Below are 11,006 nucleotides of genomic sequence, written 5' to 3'. Positions count from 1 at the left end.
TCCATCTAGACACCGTTGCTATAGAGCACACAAAAAAACTATACATACCTCAGCCTAAACATCAGTGCCACAGGTAACTTCCACAAAACTGTGAATGATCTGAAAGACAAGGCAAGAATGGCCTTCTACGTCATCAAAAGGAACATAAAACACTTAAATTAGTTATAGAACCCTAGTTATAGAACCCATTGCCCTTTATGGTTGTGAGGTCTGGGGTCTGCCCACCAACCAAGAATCCACAAAATGGGACAAACACCAAATTAAGACTCTGCATGCAGAATTCTGCAAAAAAATCCTCTGTGTACAATGTAAAACACCAAATAATGCGAGTGTACTGTGAGTGAAACTTTTGTGAGTGTAATATTTACTGTCAATTTTTTGTTTACTATGTACTTCACTTGCTTTGGCAATGTTAACATATGCTTTCCATGCCAATAAATCCCTTATATTGAAATTGAATTGAGAGCAAGAGAGAGAGGGGAGAGGGGGAGAGAGAGAGAGAGAAAGGGGGAGATAGAGAGAGAGCGAGAGAGAGAGGAGAGCGAGAGAGAGAGAATGAAAGGCAGGACGAGAGGGAGGGAAGGAGAGAAACAAGCACAGCATGAGAAGTGATTGATTCTATTTGATGTACTGCTCCAGCTTCAGCACTGCTTGGCCCTCCCTCCGGGCAATTCAGCTGTGCTTCACTAAGAGCTTGCCTGCTCTGTGAGTGTGCGTGTGTGTATGAGTGTGCGTGTGTGTGTGCGCGAAGTGTGCATGCACGCGTGTGTGCACTCGTTCCTGTGTGTGCGAGCGCGTGCATGTGTGTCGGGGAGACATTGTTCCTTGACGTCAGCACTCAGCCAAGCCTGCCGCTGTAGCTGCCGCTGCTCGCCTCTCAAACATGTCTTTGTTATTCCGTAGCTTCCGTCGGAGACCGGTGACTCGCAAAATACGGAACGATAGCCTACTTACCAAAGATCTGCATGGCGCTCTGACTCTTTGTCGACGACTGAGAGCGGATGTGACATGTAAAATATAGGCTATCAACGATGTTGTTATTCAGAGATGACAATGATTATGAGGAGGAAAATAATAGCCTAATGATAACAACAACAATAATTTGTTTATTTTATATGCCATTAAGACTATTTATAATATTATCCTATTATTTCAATTATTATAATTATTATGATTATGCATATTGTGAATAGTGTTTATGTAGACATATTAGCTAGCCTATGTTATTATTATTATGTGAGTGTTGTTATTATTATTGTTATTATTATTACAATATTGGTATATTTGTATTGATTTGTGTATTATCATTGTAATCATTATTACCATTTGTTATTATTAGGCTATTAGTATCATCATTTATATAATCAATATTAGTCCTAATATAGGTCTGCATCTATTAAATTGTTTAGCACGTTTTTGAGTGATTTGATTTCAACAGTTTATAAATATTTGAAAAATGTATTTAGTTGGTAATACATTACCAAACACACCTCCTCCACTAAGAATCGAAATCCAAACTGACCGTGGCAAAAATGATTTCACTCTCGTCCGCTCAGGCGTTTCCAGCTTGTCCTATGGCCTTTCTGTAATGCAGGTCACTCCCGTAGTATTCCTAAATCGCTCCCACCACCGGAATCTGGGACACATTTTGTCAGCAGCCGCAAAGCATGGCTCCTTCTGTGGTAACTGAATAGCCAGTGTAATTTGACACTTCAACTTGCCGTGGCTCTCTACGGTAGTTGATTCAGTCACTCACACGCTAACGCTACGGTGATCGTTTTTTCTTGTATTTGTGAAGTGAAAAGGGACGCAGTGTAGGTCTACACGAAATTCGGGAAAACAAAGCGGATTTCTTCTCCTAGCCGAGCTAAAAGTAAGTTCCGTTCCGTGGTTGTTTCCGTATTGTAGGCTGTTCAATCACACCTCGCCGTGGGTTGGTTGCACAGACAGACATGGTTTTGTGTGTGGGCATTAACGTTACTGCCTTCGATGAGTTCGCTGCTCGCTGGCCAGACTCAACCCCAGCGCCAACAATAGACTGACCCAGAAGCCAGAGAATCAGAACAGAACCAGCCGGTATACTTAAACTGGATAGGGTATTTTTTTTATTTTTACTATTGCGTCCGAGTCTAGAAATATATATTTTTTAGCTAGGTCCGTGGACAGCGTGGATTTGTTGCTTGCTTGCGGTTAGTTGTGGTTTGTTCGGTTGCGTTTAGCCTACATTGAGAAATTTAGAGAAGGCTGTTTGATTGTTGGTAAACAAATGACGTTGAATAGTTTGCTGGGGTTAATCTTCCCTTAATCTGGGAATGTATGTCAGGTAACTAATAGGCTAGTTCAGCAAGCAAAACAAGGCTGGACTGAGTCGACTGCTTTCTAAAATAGCCTAGCCTACCTGTTGTAATAATAACCTACCACAAATCCAAACTGCTTTGCTGTTTTGGCACGTTGTTAGTGTTACAATGTAACATTTGTATCTCCCGCTCTCAACATGTAAAATGTGTAGGCCTAGCCTACTAGGCTATTATTTGTATGCTCGCGCCACGTAAATTATGTAGCACTGCACTGTTAAAATATACTTTATATCTTGCATTGTATTTTCCAATCAGACTTGCAGAAAACCAATCGCTGGGCCGCTGTGCGTGCCACGGGCGGCGGCGTCTCTGGCGAGCCCTCCCCGATAAATTCCTCCGTCTGGATGTGAGGCCAGCCGGGGCAGCGGCGGGCGGACCTCCCGGTGGGTGGGAGGGAGAAAAGGAGGGAGCAGAACTGGCTTCTCTTTCATTACCCTCTCCACCCGGGCCATGATGGGAGAGACAGAGAGCAGCCAACTCGCAGAGGAAAAAATCCTGTAGACTGCACTGAATGAACGGGAGGGAGAGAGAGAGAATGCCCTTTTCCTCTCGTTAGTGAGGTATGGGAGTTGGGGGGAAACACGAGTTGGAGCGGGTGCGGTAGTTCAGAGAGAGGCAGGGAGGAAAAGCTATGGATGTTGATTTCAGATGTTGTAAAGGGGCATGAAACTCCACTTCCAGAAAACCGTAATCCAACAGGTAATACATTAGGCACATGGATGGGTTTTGTTTATGTTATCATAAAGGTCGTTTAATGTAGTCTACAATACACACCGTTTAAATGTGAACATATTTACCAGCTGCTTACACTGTCCTTAACATAACTGGAATGTTTTATGTTTATAATTGATTAATAGACACAGCTTGTAAGAATGTGTTAATAAAACATAATTGGAAACAGTGAACTTGACCTAGTCAGTGTAACTGTCAGTTAACAACACTTCTAAAGCCTCACACCATACACACACTATCTCACTGTCAGTCAAGATAACAGGTGCAAGTTGCATGAGGGAAGCCCACCCATTCACCTTTTTTCACTTGTCAGCAGTCATGAAGCAAAGGAGACAAGGAAACGAAGCCAATCAATACAATTGGAATCAATGCTGTGTTTATGGACTGACAGTGTGGGTGAGTGGAGTGGTGGATTAAGGGAGACCATAGAGGAAACAAGGAAATGAATCATGCATATTGGATCTAGGCTGGGATGTGTATTTTGATTCTGTTGCTATTCCACCCACAGCTTCCCTAGTCAGCCAAGATAACAAGCTGTATGAGGGAAGCCCATCCACCTATCTGCATTCATTAGGCAATGGAGACAAGGAAATAAAGCAAGATGAAACCCTTTAAATACACTCCCATTGCTCCTCACTCAATCACAAACTCGTAGTAGTTCCATTCTTCTTCCATATTCTCTCTATTCCCATTCCCCAGCCACAGCCTCAGAGTCTAGAATTGAGCTAAGTTAACGCATTTAGAACCTACACCACACTAATCACTGCTGTGACAGCTTGACGTTTCACCTAACTGTTAGTGTTCTATTGTAGAGGGTTGTGAAATTGTTGGCTGGCGTTCACTCAGACTCGCTCACTAGACATGGATTCTCTGTCTGCTGGTGTCATGCCTTCGGCTCTTATACCACCCACTCCTGTCCGTCTGTCCCATAGCACAAGACAACCTTTGTTTTTGTCAGTCAGATTCTCTCTGTGTGGCGTGGTTCTCTTGGTTGTTGAACATATCACAGTTGTTTTTGTGAAATGCTTTAATTTGTATTTTCTTGAAATTTATGTCAGGGAAAATATCTCTAAGTGGAGAAATATGTCAATAATACAGAGGAATATTATGAAAATCTAAAACTGCATGGAGCTTTTACATTTGGACATATTGCATATCTGAAGTGTTCCATTTGAATTTGACTGCACCAGACTTCCTCAGTGTTCACACTATTGAATTTGTTATCTCTCTCTCTCTCCAAAAGGCTATTGATTAATTTGACTGCATGATAGCCTCCTGGTCGCAATTCCATTTGATTTGAATTACTATTGTGTAGCATTAGACCTTAATAGAAACTGGCACTCTTAACCATATTTACCCAGCTAGGTTGAGAGAGAGAGCTAAAGATCAAACTACTATTTGGTTTTGTTTATAGGGTGTTACAATATTGTAAACAAGCACATATCAAGAGAGCGCAGACTGGTACTCTGACTCACTGTTACTGACTTCTATTCACACATCTGTGAGTGCTGCCCTGTGGGGCCTATCTATCCATTTTACCTCTGCCAACCAGCCTCAGACCAGTCTTCTGGGGGGGGGGGGCAGCCGGTAACACTCACTCGTTTAATGAGAGTCTTTACTTCAGTAAGGTATTAGAACAGCATATATCCCCTGTCTCGGTAAGTGCCTTTCCTTGAAAGAGGCAGAGGGAGAGAGAGAGAGAGAGAAGAGTGGTAGATACAGGTAGAGAAACAGAAAGTACATGTGAGTGAAAGAGCGAGAGAGAGACTGGAAAAAGAGAACTCACTGGCCTTACCCTGTCACTGGCTCATGCATGTTTGATTTGACGTTCGTTGGAACTTTGCGCAACGAGTGCAGGGAAGGGGATGTCACAATGGCCACGTCCTGTTCAGTTCCCTTCTGCAGTGCGTGTGTCTGAGCAGTGTGTGTGCATGCCTGTGTGTTTGTCTGGGCAGTGCTGGAGCAGGGGCCCTTGAATGATAAATGACACCCGGCTAGGAGGCTCCACGAGGAACAAGATGAGAGTTCAAGGAGAACACAATGTTCCCTACCACTGTCCGTCTGTCCATCCGTCCTCCATGCCTGCCTGTTTCCCTGCCTACCTGGCTGACTGGCTGGGCAGCTGACTTACTGACTGACTGACTGACTGACTGGTTGACTGACTGGCTGCCTGCACTCAAGATTTCTCACCATCGCAAACAATTACCTTCACATTTTTACTGCTGATGAAATCTTCACTCGCTGTGTCTGTGGCAGTGAAGTGTGTGTCTGAGCAATCTGCACGCGAGTGTGTGTGTGTTAGTGCTGAGCAATTAGTGCTTTTTGAGGTCAGATCATTCGTGGTTTGATTATAAAAAAATAACCTCAATTTACGATAAAAAATAATAATGTATACCTTAAATGCATTATGAAATTCCAAAGCCAAAAATAGTGATCATTCAATTGCAAACATTGCAAGTATTCCATTGTCTCTGTCAGGTCCACATAGAAAAATAGGAAATGACTATGAAATAAATTATTTTAGTTGTATATTACTTAGTTTTATTTAGTCATCATCTGATCTCTGCTCAGACAGTAGCAGCCAGACAGACAACTGTCTAACGTTGTCGCTGTGCTCCCCATACTGTACTGTCTTTAGTCATCCTATATAGCTAGGCCAGCCTGGCAAAGAATGCTGAAGAGCTGCCTGGCAATCATTTTATTAGTTTTTCAAAGTAGATAAGGCATACTTTCACAAACCGTCTCTATCCCTCTCATGTGGTATGTGTGTATCTAACCTAACATAGCAGACATAAAAGTGTATCCATCTCTGTCCAAGTAGGGAAAAAAAAGACGCAGTGGATTATGGTCATTGTAGTTCAAGGAAAATAACAAATTCAACTTCATATTCATCGTCTCCAGCACCACACCAACAGCAACATATGTGAAAATGGCGCGTTTCTATGTTTTGTGGTAAAAAAGATAGGTGAAGATAATTGTTTCCAATAACATCATCAATGTGCATTGTGTGATTTTTAACCAATTACAATAAAACATAGAAACTTGTCTTTTTCACATGTTGATGTTGGGGTGGAGCTGGAGATGATGAATATGAAGTTGAACATTTTTAAAATTTCCCTTTTAATTACCACATTTCTGAACTGAACTAGGTTCAATATTTGCCTAGTGAAAACTACAACTCCCTTCAGCCCAGTGTGCCATATATTTCTTGACTTCATTTCGCTAGGAAATTAAATTATTTCTCTAGAGAAACGGCACGTTGGGCTCACAAAAAACCTAGAACTAAATGGAATTCAAGTAATTGAACCGACTTCGGTCAATTAGTTGTTTAATAATGAAAAAAAAATCACAATGTCAGTTAATCGCTCAGCACTTGTGTGTGTTTGTCTTGTAAATCCTGTTTAAGACAAACATGTTGTCCTTATCCTTAGACTGTTTTCTTGTGAGTAAAGTACAGTAGGGCTGCATCCCCCATGGAACCCTATTCCCTATATAGTGCATTACTTCGAAAGTCAAAAGTAGTGCGCTCTATAGAGAATAGGGTGCCATTTAGGACACAAGCCTAGCTCATTAGTCTCTTCTGTTTCCATGCTGGGTTGGTGAGTTCACTGTGTCAGCTCCCTCCTCTGTGATCCGTCTAGGTTATATAGGTCTCTCATTTGATAATACAGCCTCTCTGACTGTATGGAAGTTAACTACAACCTCTGCCAAGTCTCTCTCTCATACCAGAGTAATAACAGTGTAATTGATTGTTTTTGTGAAGCCACCCACCTCTCATCACTACTATTTCAAATGTATTTTCTATTACCTCATCAGAATAATGATCTTCTATTCCTTTATAGGAAGTCTGGAGTCATGTCTTTATGTCTCTGACTGTGTGTTTGGGCTATGGGTTTAATGTTACTATGTGTGTGGGATGGAGAGTGACGGTGTAGACTGCCTGAAGAGGGTAGAATCACATCCAACCTACCCTCTAGGATACATACAGATGTGCAATCTTAAAATGATGCTACAGAGGTTTTGTATGATTTTAGCTAGTACTTTTGCACAATTGTGTACAACGTGATCCATTTCGTATGATATGTTACGTCTTGCAAAAAAACTAAATGTGTGTGTGTCTGCGTGTGTGTGTGTGTGTGTGTGTGTGTATGTATATATATATATATATGTATATGTATATATATTTTTATTTTATTTATTTATTTATACTAGAGGTCGACCGATTATGATTTTTCAACGCCGATAGCGATTATTGGAGGACCAAAAAATGTCGATACCGATTAATCGGCCATTTAAAAAAAAAATATATATATATATATTTATAACAAAAGTATTTTTAATAATGACAGTTACAACAATACTGAATGAACACTTTTTTAACTTAATATAATACATCAATAAAATCAATTTAGCCTCAATCAAATAATGAAACATGTTCAATTTGGTGTAAATAATGTAAAACCAAAGTTTTGGAGACATGTAAAAGTACAATATGTGCCATGTAAGAAAGCTAACGTTTAAGTTCCTTGCTCAGAACATATGAAAGCTGGTGGTTCCTTTTAACACGAGTCTTCAATATTCCCAGGTAAGAAGTTTTAGGTTGTAGTTATTATAGGAATTATAGGACTATTTCTCTCTATAGCATTTGTATTTCATTAACCTTTGACTATTGGATGTTCTTATAGGCACTTAAGTATTGCCATTGTAACAGTATAGCTTCCGTCCCTCTCCTCGCTCCTACCTGGGCTCGAACTAGGAACACATCAACAACAGCCACCCTCAAAGCGGCGTTACCCATGCAGAGCAAGGGGAACAACCGCTCCAAGTCTCAGTGCGAGTGACGTTTGAAACGCTATTAGCGCGCATCCCGCTAACTAGCTAGCCATTTCATATCGGTTACACCAGCCTAATCTCAGGAGTTGATAGGCTTGAAGTCATAAACAGCGCTGTGCTTGCAAAGAGCTGCTGGCAAAACGCATGAAAGTGCTGTTTGAATGAATGCTTACGAGCATGCTGCTGCCTACCACCGCTCAGTCAGACTGCTCTATCAAATCATAGACTTAGTTATAACATAATAACACACAGAAATACGAGCCTTAGGTCATTAATATGGTCGAATCCGGAAACTATCATCTCGAAAACAAGCCGTTTATTCTTTCAGTGAAATACGGAACCGTTCCGTATTTTATCTAACGGGTGGCATCCATAAGTCTAAATATTCCTGTTACATTGCACAACCTTCAGTGTTATGTCATAATTACGTAAAATTCTGGCAAATTATTGTTGCATATACACTGACTCTGCGTGCAATGAACGCAAGAGAAGTGACACAATTTCACCTGGTTAATATTGCCTGCTAACCTGGATTTCTTTTATCCAAATATGCAGGTTTAAAAATATATACTTCTGTGTATTGATGTTAAGAAAGGCATTGATGTTTATGGTTAGGTACACATTGGAGCAACGATACGCAACGCATCGATTATATGCAACGCAGGAAACGCGAGATAAACAAGTAATATCATCAACCATGTGTAGTTAACTAGTGATTATGATTGATTGTTTTTTATAAGATAAGTTTAATGCTAGCAAGCAACTTACCTTGGCTTCTACTGCATTCGCGTAACAGGCAGTCTCCTCGTGGATTGCAATGTAATCAGGTGATTAGAGCGTTGGACTAGTTAACTGTAAGTTTGCAAGATTGAATCCCCCGAGCTGACAAGGTAAAAAATCTGTCGTTCTGCCCCTGAACGAGGCAGTTAACCCACCGTTCCTAGACCGTCATTGAAAATAAGAATGTGTTCTTAACTGACTTGCCTGGTTAAATAAAGATGTAAAAAAAAAACATCGGCCAAATCGGTGTCCAAAAATACCGATTTCCGATTTGTTATGAAAACTTGAACTCGGCCCCAATTAATCGGCCATTCCGATTAATCGGTCAACCTCTAATTTATACACGCACACACGCGCATGCTTACATACATAAAGTATCATTCAAAAGTTTGGACACACCTACTCATTCAAGGGGTTTCTTTATTTTTACTATTTTCTACATTGTAGAATAATAGTGAAGACATTAACAGTATGAAATAACACATGGAATCATGTAGTAACCAAAAAAGTGTTTATCAAATCCAACATATATTTTATATTTGAGATTCTTCAAATTAGTCACCCTTTGCCTTGATGACAGCTTTGCACACTCTTGGTATTCTCTCAACCAGTTTCATGAGGAATGCTTTTTCAACAGTTTTGAAGGAGTTCCCACATATGTTGAGCACTTGCTGGCTGCTTTTCCTTCACACTGTCTTCCAACTTATCCCAAACCATCTCAATTGGGTTGAGGTTGGGTGACTGTGGAGGTCAGGTGCTCTGATGCAGCACTCATCACTCTTTCTTGGTCAAATAGCCCTTACACAGCCTGGAGGTGTTTTTTTTGGGTCATTGGCCTGTTGAAAACCAAATGATAGTCCCACTAAGCGCAAACCAGATGGGATGGCGTATCGCTGCAGAAGAGTTAACTCTTCCATTCCTGTAGCGGTCTTCATGAGAGCGAGTTTCATCATAGCGCTTGATGGTTTTTGCGACTGCGCTTGACGAAACGTTCTAAGTTCTTGACATTTTCCGTATTAACCTTCATGTCTTGAAGTAATGATGGACTGTCGTTTCTCTTTGCTTATTTGAGCTGTTCTTACCATAATTTGGACTCGGCCTTTTACCAAATAGAGCTTTTGTCTGTATTCCACCCCTACCTTGTCACAACGCAACTGATTGGCTCAAATGTATTAATAATTAAAGACATTTCACACATGAACTTTTAAGAAGGCACACCTGCATTCCAAGTGACTACCTTATGAAGCTGGTTGAGGGAATGCAAACAGTGTGCAAAGCTGTCAAGGCAAAGGGTGGCTACTTTGAAGAATCTCAAATATAAAATATAGTCTGATTTTGTTTAACACTTTTTTTTGGTTACTACATGGGTCAATATGTGTTATTTCATAGTTTCGATGTCTCCACTATTATTCTACAATGTAGCAAATAGTAAAAATAAAGAGAAACCCTTGAATGAGTAGGTGTGTTCAAACTTTTGACTTGTGCTGTAGTTGTATGGCATGTTACGAATTCCAATTCGTATACACTATGTTAAGAATTTGTAAGTTCTTAAAATCCCGGATTGTATCTTTAATTTGACTCTGCTTTTCACAGCAGGAAAATAATCCTGCACCAACAGGACATTTGAATTATTATGTGGATTCTAATTAATGGACATTTTTGTAGGGGTTGATACATTTTTTGTTAGGACAAATCAAGTCTGCCATTTTTAAGTGGAAATTACAAACTTTAGAAGCCATTTTATAAAAAATTGAATACACTACAATTTGCACTTCATGCTGCGGTGGAAAATTTGTTGCGACAACAGAGTGATCAAATTAAGATAGCAGATCTGTACTGTAATTCCTTGTTCTCTGACAATTTGTACACAGTGAAACTAATTGAAGGTCAAATGTTAGATATTGGGGTGTTGTGTAATAGAGAAAATAACAAAATAAAAACTGATATGGATGAGTATCAACATTTCCTGAGTATGGAATATTTGTGCAAGAGGTGAGGCAAGCACGTATTTACACTAATATACAGTTGTGTTTCTGTTTTTGTTGCACACTGTAAACATTTTAGTTGTGTTCCCACATGTCCCAATATCAAATTGGCGTGCCACTGCAAGCCCCACAGCGCTCTGTCTCTCCCTGCCTGCCGCCTCCTCCCAACCACTCAGCCAGCAGCGAGTGTGTCCTTTAGAGAGAGAACGATTGAGTATGTGTGTGTGAGTTGTGTGTGTGCCCACTTGCTGCCCTCCCCTCATTGTGACTCTGGCAGTGTAAGCCAGGCTGTTTCTGTGTGCGTGTGTGTGCGTGCGTG

At 40.6% G+C, this 11,006-nt stretch overlaps 1 protein-coding gene across 9 annotated transcripts in view; it reads left to right on the top strand.

Annotated features, from left to right (window-relative positions):
• Nucleotides 1-1,664: 1,664 nt before the first annotated feature.
• LOC135511151 (zinc finger MIZ domain-containing protein 1-like) overlaps nt 1,665-11,006 on the top strand; it is a 274,149-nt gene continuing 264,807 nt past the window's right edge. For 4 of the 9 annotated variants that reach the window (XM_064932728.1, XM_064932729.1, XM_064932726.1 and 1 more), the window contains exons 1-2: nt 1,665-1,873; nt 2,613-3,485. The gene's annotated coding sequence lies outside the window, so the exon portion shown is untranslated. The other 5 variants (XM_064932734.1, XM_064932732.1, XM_064932730.1 and 2 more) reach the window with 5 other exon arrangements.

Source organism: Oncorhynchus masou, chromosome 23, assembly GCF_036934945.1.
Source record: "Oncorhynchus masou masou isolate Uvic2021 chromosome 23, UVic_Omas_1.1, whole genome shotgun sequence".
Taxonomy (NCBI): Eukaryota; Metazoa; Chordata; class Actinopteri; order Salmoniformes; family Salmonidae; genus Oncorhynchus; species Oncorhynchus masou.
This window is presented reverse-complemented; position numbering and strand designations above follow the sequence as displayed.